Source organism: Rhinopithecus bieti, unplaced genomic scaffold (assembly GCF_001698545.2).
Source record: "Rhinopithecus bieti isolate Rb0 unplaced genomic scaffold, ASM169854v2 scaffold_315, whole genome shotgun sequence".
Taxonomy (NCBI): domain Eukaryota; kingdom Metazoa; phylum Chordata; class Mammalia; order Primates; family Cercopithecidae; genus Rhinopithecus; species Rhinopithecus bieti.
Window position 1 is genome coordinate 2,514,856 of NW_016803481.1, and position 11,105 is coordinate 2,525,960.

General features: G+C 47.3%; 1 protein-coding gene across 2 annotated transcripts in view; it reads right to left on the bottom strand.

Moving 5' to 3' along the window:
* Window positions 1-1,211, bottom strand: part of EPHX2 (epoxide hydrolase 2) — a 58,706-nt gene extending 57,495 nt beyond the window's left edge. Inside the window, exon 1 of one of the 2 annotated variants that reach the window (XM_017885158.1) lies at window positions 697-1,211. The gene's annotated coding sequence lies outside the window, so the exon portion shown is untranslated. The remainder of the gene's footprint in view (window positions 1-696) is intronic. The other variant, XM_017885160.1, reaches the window with a different exon arrangement.
* Between the last annotated feature and the right edge of the window lie 9,894 nt (window positions 1,212-11,105).

Consider the following 11,105-nt stretch of genomic DNA (forward strand, 5'->3'; position numbering starts at 1 on the left):
GAATGTAGGAATAATACATTGTTTGTTAATTTAAAAGTTGGAAACTATAAAAAAAAAAAAAGAGAGAGAGAAAGAAAATCATTACATTATTCCTCATCCCATTTGATGTACTTTGGCCTACTTCTTCCACGCATTTTTCTGCATGTACCTTTCTTCCATAGTTGAAACCATATTGTATAAACAGCTTCAGATTCTGGTGGGCTGTTTTTTTCATGTAGTAGAACAGGTATTTTCCCAAGTCCCTGAACTCTCACTCTGCACACCCCATCTACCATTTCCCAGTGATGTGGCTTTGGGCGGTTGCTGCAGTTTCCTATTACACAACAAGTAAACCGGCAACCCACACCGGGGGAGAGAACTTTCTTCTTTCCTGAATCTCAGCGCGCATGTTTAAGCGCCACACCATTAGACAGGACGCAGCAGCAGTAGAAAGCTCCGTGAGTAACTCCTCTCCCTTTTGGAAAAGTTCACAGAAAGCAATTCTGGAGTCCTTAGCAAGGTTTAATTATGAACGTTTAGAAAGACAACGGATCACCTCATCCTCACTGGGACTTCAGGGCCAGGTCTTCAGTTTCATGATTCGCATGAATCGCAGGGCTCCGGCACAGGAGCCATCTGAAAGCAGGGCTGCAAGCCCAGCCCGGCCTGCCTCCTGAGGCCCCGACCCACTGCGGCGGTCGCGCTGGGCCCCCTTACCTGGGCAGCGCCAGGGCCTCCTCCGTGCGGCCGAGGACGCCGAAGACCGCTGGCAGAGCCAGCACCCCGTCAAGGTCGAACACCGCCGCGCAGCAGCGCCATGGCGGCGGATCTGCAGCCTCTCACGCGGACACGCAGCTAACCCGGGTCCCGGGCGCAGGACCCGCCCAACTTGGCCCGGCTCTGCCCCGCCCCTGCCCTGGCCCCGCCTCCTCCCCAGCTCCCTTAACCTGGCTCCGCCCCCTGCCCGGGTTAAGGCTGGACGCTGCCGGCCGAGAAAGAGGCAGGGGGAGGGGCATGGGAAAGGGAGTCAGGGAGAGGTAGAGGGGACCGGAAAGGCGGGGACCCCAGGCTAGAATCTCGCCTCCGGGTGTAATGCCTTCTACCGTCTCAAAGGAAAGTCCAAAGTCTCATATGTCCCCTCCCCACGCCCCTGCAGTAACTGCTTGAAGAGGCAAACCCAGGCCCGGGCCTTCCTGGACGGGCTGACATCTCCCTGCGGAGTTGCCGGACCTGGTATGCCTGGAAAAGAGGCCACAGACCGCGCGCGCGCGCGCTCGTGTGTGTGTGTGTGTGTGTGTGTGTGTGTGTGTGTGTGTCTATGTGTCAGCACATCCAGTGGCTTTTCTAGATTCAGAACATAAGACCATGTGTATGTGTGTATGCGTGTGTGTGTCGGCGTATCCAGTGACTTCTAGATTCAGAACATAAGACCGTGTTGGGGCGGCAGGGAGGAGGCATACCCAGTGACTTTCCTAGCACGCTCTTCTTTGCCAAGGCAATTGTGTTTCTAGAATAAAATATGATGTTCCAGCTATGGTATGCCAGGCCAGAATACTTCGATTTCAACCTCTTGTGGAATGTGGCTTAGAAGGACTAAAATGTATGCTATTATTTTCCTTTTGTACATACTACTTGTAATAATTCTGTCTAAAATGTACGAGGTTTGTTTTAATCACCGATTTCCACACTATTGGCTCATTTATGTTCCTAGAAAAACTAGAACTTTGGCTGGGAGTCCTTGAGCTGTTGCAGTGCAGCTCCATTAATTAAAAACCATGTCTTTGGTGAAGACCAAACAGAGTGAGTGAGGTCTCCAACAGTGGAGAATTTACTCTTGAATGTGTCTCTGTGGATTTATCCAAGATACCCTCCACCACGGGAGCTTCAAGAACCTCAGGAGAGGTTTTCAGATACCTCACTGTAACTGGGAGGTCTACAACAGTCTCTGGATCCAGCAATCAACAACAGGATTGACCAGAGCCATGGGTTTCCTCTGGGCTGTTTGCTCTTGGCAAGCTATGCTGTTGCTTCCTTCTCTAGCTTGGTAACCTCTTCTAGGCTCCTGCCTGGAGCAGTTATTAGTGTGTTCTGAGATTCTTGTCAAAGAAGCAGAGAGTGTCCAACACTGCCAAATGTTACAGGAAGAACTGAAAAAAAAAAAAAACTGTCCAATTTTGAATTTGGATGACACTGGATGTTTCAGAACACTTTTTGTGGGTCCTTTGTGGTAGGAGCTAGATTACTCTGGATTTGAAGGCTGAAAGATTGGCAGAGAACGGAATACAGTAAGCTAGTTCTCATGAAGTTAGTTGATCTCAAAGGTATAATTGAATTTAAAAAATAGAAAGCAAATTGCAGCCTGACCTATATCGTATGAAACCTCTTAAATCTCCAGATTGGGCATGGTGGCACACACCTGTAATCCCAGCACTTTGGGAGGCTGAGGTGGGAGAATTGCTTGAGGTCAGGAGTTAGAGACAAGCCTGGGCAACAAAGCAAGACCTCCTTTCTATAAAAAATAAAAATAAAATACTAGCTACGCATGGTGATGAATGCCAGTAGTCTCTGCTATTCAGGAGGCTGAGGTGGGAAGATCACTTTAGCCCAGGAAGTGGAGGCTGCAGTGAGCCATGACTGTGCCACTGCACTCCAGCCTGGGTGACAGAGCAAGACTCTACTTCTAAAAAATAAGAAAAAAAATATTAAATCTCCAGCTTAGAGTTTCCTCTGGGCTCCGGACTTGCCAATTTCTTACTCAACATCTTACTCAACGTCAATCCAACTTCTTACTCAGTATCTTCTCTTGAGCGTCTAACAGGCATCTCAAATTTATCATGGCTAAAACGGAACTCTTGCTCCATTTCTACTTCCCACGCCTGTTCCTCCTAGTGTGTTCCCTATCTTACAAACTGGCATCCCCATTGACTCAGTGGCTCAGTCCCGAGACCACGGAGTTGCTTCCAGATCCCTGGCTCCCAGCCAAACCATATGTTCATGTTTCTAGTGGTGGCCCGCTGATTGAGGCAGAGATAGTAGCTTCTAGTTCTGTGGTGGTGTTTTCTGGGAGTTATTCCTAAAGGCCCAGTCTGGAGCTCACTCCTCCATTCTGTTCAAAGATTTTGTAGGCTTGTAGTCTCTCATGTTAAATCCCTTTCTTCTCTTTCTGTTTAAAATAGCTACAGTGATTTCTGTAGTCTGCATCTGAATTCTGCATCTAGCACAGTATTGCTTATGAATACATAAGTATATTTATACAAGCAGTAAAGTGTAGAGGAACAACATACCTACGGAACTAGATTTCATAAAGCCCCCTTTTGAGATGAAAAATTTAAAAACGTAGAAATATGAGTTTTACTTTCCTCTCTGGTTAAGAGAAAGCCATGAAGCTATCACATGAACTTGTATTTATTCAGGAGCGGTTAACCTGTAAATAGCTCTGGTGTGGAATGTTTTATAATGCCTTGTGAGTTACAGAACTTTCTGGATGAATTGCTTAGACAAAGATTAAAGGTCTTGATTGCGTTTCACTGCACTTTGCCCTTTTTCATGGGTCGTGCTTCTCCTGTGTTTTCTGCTACTAAGGTAGAGAGATAAGCGCTTACTGGGTGGCTTTTTGAAATGTAAATCCTAACCCCTGTGTCTTCTAATTTTAATATTTATGAAATATGTTTTAGGTGATAGCATGAATCATAAAAGATGGCTAATGTAGTAGTGAAAATTTATAAATTACACCTGATTTCAATCACCAAATTCATAATGAACGTACAGTGACCTCATTAAGGTTTATTTTGGGTTTCCTGCCATTCCTATGCCTTCCCTCACTTCCTGCTAGTCCTTGATTGTCCAACCCTACTTTATAAAATCTGTTTAACCACTAGGGTTTGAGAGGGAAGAATTTACACTGCTGCTTCTCTCTACTGTAGATACTTTAATCGAGTTCAAAGTAAAGCTACCTCTGGCAGTTTTCTAAAACTACAAACCACTTGAAGTTTTGTCCTTTTTTCAATGCAGTAAATGAACGAGTGTCTTTAATTCCATCAACAAATATGTATCAAGCACCTTCTATGTGCCAGGCACTGTTCTAGGCACTTGGAAACAATTGTTAAATAGATCAGACAAATATAGGGGCCATCAAGAATCTTCCATTTTAGTGGAATAATGCATTCAAATAGTAGTGGCTCGTGGCTTCTGGGGCAGTGAAAAGAATGAGATTGGGAATAGTGGTGGTGGCTACTTGCCATTTTTCTTATTTGTCATTTTCTGGCTTCCCAACATCTAATGTTTTCTTACATACAGAAAATTCCACCTGGGCATGGTGGCTCACGCCTGTAATCCCAGCACTTTGGGAGACTGAGGCAGATGGGTGACCCGAGGTCAAGAGTTGGAGACCAGCCTGGCCAACATGGGGAAACCCCATCTCCACTAAAAACACAAAAATTATCTGGGCGTGGTGGCACACACCTGTAATCCCAGCTACTTGGGAGGCTGAGGTAGGAGAATTGCTTGAACCCAGGAAGCAGAAGTTGCAGTAAGCCAAGATCATGCCACTACACTCCAGCCTGGGAAACACAGCAAGATTCTGTCTCAGAAAACGAAAGAAAAGAAGAGAAGAGAGAAGAGAAAGAGAGAAAGAGAGAGAGAGAGAGAAAGGAAGGAAGGAAGGAAGAGAAGGAAGGAAGGAAAGGAAAAGTGAGGAAGGAAGGAAAGGAAGGAAGGAAGGGGGGAAGAAAGGAAGGAAGGGAGGGAGAAGAGAAAATTCCACCTGGCAGTGATGAAGTTCTGCTTCAGAGATACACAACATCCTTGGAACACCTTCTATTTTGATAGTTCTCACTGTTTGAGAGCTACTACTGTTTTGAGTTCTACCCTCTCACAGTAGAATCCACAAACAACATGTTGTCCAGGCGCCCTTAATGCTGGCCAGGTGCACGGGCTCTGCCAATTGGGGCACACACTCGCCAGGGATTTGGAGATGGAGATGGGCAGCCCAACGCCACAGCTGTGTGCACGGGAACTTTCTTTCAGCAAAGGCAGAAGCAGCAGCCTCTAGTTTTTCTGGGGAGGCTGTGATGGGGCTTCTCCACTCTGGTCCTGAGTGTACTTGGTGCCCGTGCTGGGGCACAGCGGTAGCTTTGTTAAAATTGCACCAAGGGTGGCCTGCGGTCACTGTGCTGTTCTTGGCTATATAGTTTCCAAAACTGCATCTCTTGTCCTCCCTGAGATTCTGTGAGCTGTTAATGTCCTATAATAAGCCCCTTTCTGCTTATATGACCGAGAGGAAGCTCTGTGGTTGTAATAAAAACCCCATAACGCATGCCCGCCTTATGAATGTTGGTACAAGGAAGAACCGCATCGACTATAGAATTTGGAAATGCCGTGTGCCCACTCCCCAGCCTGCCTGGAAGTGAGGACGAAGGCCTGTGAGTTCGACTCAGCAACTCAGGCGCACCAGCCCAGCCTTTACAGTGGGAGCAGGTGAGGGAAACAGGCCAGAGGAGAAGGGTGTCAGTCAGTGGTTTCAAGGCCAGCAGCAGCAGCAGCGGCCAGGGTCCCCGGCTGGCAGGGATGGTGCAGGCCCCGAGGTCCTCAGCACCCAGCTACAGCAGTGGTGTCTTCACAAGTCCATTTCTGTGCTATGAATTTGGCAATGACCTTGCTGTTGTTTTCCAGGCTTAGTTCTCCAAGCTCCCAAGGGCCCTCACCAATATCCTGCCCTCAAATTCTGTACTTACGTCAGTCAGAGTAGACACTTCTCACTCTTCACTAACTCCAAAAACTCTTCTACTGTGCCATCTGGAACTTTCTGGAACTTGGGAATATCATCAGCAAAATTCACCATTTCCTCAACCTCTTTTCCATTCTCTTCCCCTCCTGCTGTACCTGAAACCTGGCTCTGCCCTGAGGAACCTGCTTCCACTTCAGTCTTTTGTTTGTTTGTTTTTGAGATGGGGTATCCGTGTGTTACCCAGGCTGGAGTGCGCTGGCATGATCCTAGCTCACTGTTGAGAGCAGCAGGAGGCGCAGGTCCCTGGTGAAGCCCCACCTCCAAGCCGAAGACAGTTTAAAGCCTCAATGCCAAACTACAAGTTGAATCCCCAGACCGGATTTGTCTTCCTATTAGGCACACCTTCCTCTGACTGTTCCCACCCTGCACCTATTAGACATATACCTACCCTTTCCTAATTTGTTTCCTACACTGTCATGCCCACCTTTGAGTGGTGTCTCCACTTTAACTTTGTATACTTACAAACCAATCAGCATGCACTCCCCATTCTGACTCCATAAAAGGCCCCAGACCCAGCCGCATGAGGGACTTTCCCACCTTTGGGTAGGGGGACCACCCCGTGTCCCCTCTCTCCTGAAAGCTGTTTCATCACTAAATAAGATTCTTCTCCACCCTTCTCACTCCTCAATGTCCAGCATATCCTTCTTTTTGGGTGCAGTTCAAGAGCTTGGGAACCACCAAACATGGGTACAAGCTATAACACAGGCAAGCTGGGGCACACCAGCTTAGCCAAGCGGGGCCTGGGTCAGGTGTCGCTGGCCAGAAGTCCCCAGCTTGCAAAGTGATCGAGAAGAAAAATCCTACATCACTGTAACCTCAAACTCCTGAACTTAAGCGATCCTCCCACCGTAGCCTCCTGAATAGCTCAGACTACAAGCATATCTCATTGTGCTTGGCTAATTTTTAAATTTTTTGTAGAGATGGGGTCTTGCTGTGTTGCTCAGGCTGGTTTCAAACTCCTGGCTTCAAGCTCCTGCCTCAGCTTCCTAAAGTGTTGGAATGACAGGTGTGAACCACCATGCCTGACCCCCATGGCACGCCTGGCCCCCACTGCAGTCTTTGCAAATGCTCAGTGTTCTCTCCCCTCCTCCCCTGTGCCACTGGGCAAGGACAGGCAGCTATGCTTCTTGGTCCTCATCACAGCTCTTGAATTGTCCCTGAAGACCCACTAATTCTACTATTCTTCTCTAATCTGTTTTCTCTCCTAATCTCCTAGAAGACTATGTAAGCTCCCTTCTCTGCTTGCAACTCCAATACTCTCTCCCTTATCCTTACTCTCAGCCAATACCTTTTCTTCCTATTTCTTTGAGAAAATTGGAACAATCAGAAAACCGACTGGATCGCAGCCCCCTGTCAACCCACCTACCTGCACCTAGGCAGATTCCTTGCTGCCACAATGTCCAGGCCCTACCACTCTTAGCCGAGGCCAGCTTTCTACTGAGGCATTAGATTTGGTGCACCTGTAGGCAAGAGGACAATCCCCCATCTCCCACATTGTTAGTTATCTCCTCTACGGGATCATCTCTTTCTCATACCAACAAAAATAACATATTGAGCCCACATTTCCCTCCAGTTACCATCATATTTCTCTCTTTTAAAGGGAAAGTCTGTGAGAGAATTGTTTCTGCTTTCTATCACTTAGCCTTCTTGGCCCATTCGCCCCTGAACTCATTGAAATCATGCTTTTGTCTTTACTCCTTGCTGAGAGTCATCTTGCCAACGTCCCAAAAAAACCTCTACATGGCTAAATCCACAGGACAATGGAAGTCCTCATGGCACCTGGCCTATCAGCAGCCTTTGGCCCAGCTGCTCCTCTCTCTTCCTTAGCAGGCTGTCTTTCCTGGCTTCTGAGACCCTTTCCTCCTTTCCCCTGGGCTGCTCCTGCCTGATTTCCTTTGCAGGCTCATCATTGTACTGATCTCTAAACAAAAAGTTGGTCCTTGGATCTCTTCTTCTTCTTATCTACAGTCACCCTTTTGGTGATCTTGGCCAGTCTCTTCTTCCTAAATGAGTTCTTTTGTAGTCTTCCTCATGCGTGTCCTCTGGCCACAGTCAACTGCAGGCAGATCACGTGGGTCTCTGGTTTCCATGTCAAGAGGACCTCAGAAAGGGGACAGCCTGACCAACATGGAGAAATTCCGTCTCTACTAAAAATACAAAATTAGCCGAACATTGTGGTGCATGCCTGTAATCCCAGCGACTCGGGAGGCTGAGGCAGGAAAATCACTTGAACTCGGGAGGTAGAGGTTGTGCTGAGCCAAGATTGCACCATGGCACTCCAGCCTGGGCAACAAGAGCGAAACTCCATCTCAACAGCAGCAGCAACAACAACAACAAAAGAATTGGGAAGGTTTCCATGATAAATGCCATGGAGCCTTCCTTATCAATAAAAAATGTTTCTCTTTCTCTGCCTCATGAGCCCGTTCCTGCCTAAGCTGAAAATCCTGTCACATCCTTGCCTGAAGGATACACCACACACCCCAGGTAAACCCATTTTCTTTATGGTCCACCCCTCCCTGCCTCTGGACTTGAACTAGAGTCAGATCCCCACATGTCCTGGCAGGTGGGGCATGGGAAAACCTGAGAAGAAACATAAAACACACCCCAAGTCTGAAAGATGCTGCTTGTTTGTGGTCACAATCTGATAAACATACACAGGACTGGACTCTCGAGGTCCTAGATCAAGGACAGAAAGCTGAATTAGAGTTTGGCTAACAGGGGTGTGATTTCTTAAGATTTGGGTTTAGTCTGTAAGTCGAACAGCTGAAGAAAGTACTCACAGTTTGCTCAACTGGTAGTCCATGCAAAATGAAGATGAGATACCAGAAATTAGTTCAATGTAACGGAAGACTTGGAGGAACAGGAATATTGGAATGGATTGCTTAATATATGATCTGCTCATCTTCCTCCTGATATGGAAGGACTCATCAGAGACTTATTTTTCCAAGACCTTGAGAGGTACATTGGTGAGGAAGAACCATCATCTCAATTACTGGAAAGTGCAGGAAGTGGTTTGGACCTTAGATCCCAAGGTTAGAGTTAGGGAAACTTCTCAGTACATGGCTGTATCAGTCCATCCTCACACTGCTCTAAATACCTGAGACTGGGTAATTTATAAAGAAAAGAGGCTTAATTGGCTCACAGTTTGCAGGCTGTACAGGAAGCGTGGCTGGGGAGGCCTCAGGAAACTTACAGTTATGGCAGAAAGCAAAGGGGAAGCAGGCACATCTTCACATTGCTAGAGCAGGAGAAGAAGAGAGAAGGGGGAGATTAAACACTCTTTTAAACACCAGATCTTGTGAGAACTCATTCACTATCATGAGAACAGCAAGGGAGAAATCCACCCTCATGATCCAATCACCTCCCACCACACCCCACCTCCAACATTGGGGATTACAATTTGACATGAGATTTGGGCGACAACACAAATCCAGACCTATCAACGGCACACGTCTATCATCCATCTGCTGAAGGAGGAAGCTGTGTAGTGCCCCCTACCTGACAAAACCATAAATGCAATGAATACAATGTCTCCAGAGGAATCCCAAGAACTAGGGCCACCAGCAAACAGTGTAAGGATGCAGAAGTGGTAATTTTGATGGTCACCAAATGCTACCTTAGGTAGATGGGTCTCAGACTGTCAGTGGTTCATTGTAAACTTCAGTGATTCCAATTACAGAAGCTGTTCCCAATGCGGCCCGACTGCTCATTTTCCCAGCAGCAGTGGCAAACCCTGGTTTCTAGATGGGCCGGCAGAGCCCAGAGGTTCAAATTATTCACTTGGTGGCAAGTTGATTGTAGTGAATGCCTTACATGCTTGAGAAGGCAGCAATCTGGCTTTTATGGAAGACCATAGATGCTTATTCTGGAGAATAGCTGGAGAGGAAAGCAATACATCCCGACCCTAACCTCATGACCTATTACTACAATAAGCACTGTACCTGTCTGTATTTTCTTACTGACTTTGCTAATTTATTTCATTTTCTGCCCTCCCCATGACTTTCTAGGTGTGTGTTTTGGGTGAACATTATCATTTACCCCATAGAAAACAGAATTTCAAGATGGCTGCAGTGTCAGGACTAGAGCAAGAATAGAATTAGAGCAGGAGGCTGGACTTGGAGCTGGATGGTCACTGGTGAGACTTGGGATTCTATCCCTGTGGAATTAGGGTGGGGTTAGGGGGAGCCTTTTTGCTTGTGTGAGGAATGGTTACATTCTGTTAGGTTCTGTATTTGTCTGTTTGGCATCCACTATGTGCAGAGCCAAACTAACAGCCAGCATTGTTTCTGTCTCCCCTGCAACCAGCTTTTGTGGGTGCACTAAAGTTACAGTACAAGCCCTCTGCCTAATCTTGACTCAGTATCTCCAACAACCCTGTTTGTCTAATTCTCACACACTGAGCCAATATTCCTCCTGCCCCAAATCACCTCAGAGCCAGGTACTGGGCAATCACAGACCACCCCTATAGCCCAGAATCCACCAAGATTATTCAAACTATCTCATTGCAAGCTGCTTCCTTGCACTGCGCTGGCTTTCCCGGGAAACCTCATGAGGGCTCGGGGCCAGGCTTCCCGCATTGTGCCCTCCACCTCCTGACAGTCCCTGGTGCTGCTCTGTGTGGCCCTGCGGATATATGCCACCCCTCCTGTTTCTAGGGATCTGTGAGTATAAACTCCTTCCTTTATGACAGTCACTTATGTGTCTGCATGTCTTACCATACCTGATTAAACATTTTTTTCAAGGTGTGATGATGAAAATTTGAGTGTGCACTGATATTAGGAACCAAAGAGCTAGATTTCGGGTGTGGGAGGAGGGAGGGCTTTCCAGCATTGAAACAACTTTCAAATATTTCAGGAATGTCCCCCCTCTTGAAGTGGGCAGAGCCCACCTTCCACATAGAAACTCAAAACCCCAGATTCCTGCTTCCTTGGCCTTCCTGGCATCTGGTTTGGGAGCACATGCTTTAATCAGATGCATCTGTTTCGACTTTTGTATGCAGAGCTAGTGACACAAAGGAGCAGGGCTGGAGGAGAATTAACTGTGGCAGCAGTGGCAGCAGCAGGGACGGCTGCTTCCAGGGACAGCGGTGACAGCGGCACCCGTGATGGTGCCAGGTCCTCATGCAGCTCTGTAGCAGCAGGACCCACCACGCTGGCCGGGGGGCAAAGGCTTCCCTCTTCTTCCTGCTCTCCAAGCAGCCCCTCCAGCTTTCTAGGTGCTTCTGTGGACCACCCGTTTTCCCTCAATAAAACCATTCTCCACTTAAAGTAATTGGTAGGTTTTATTGCTTGCGACGAAGAATCCTGGTGGATACGATCTGTGATTTTCTTTTCTTTTCTTT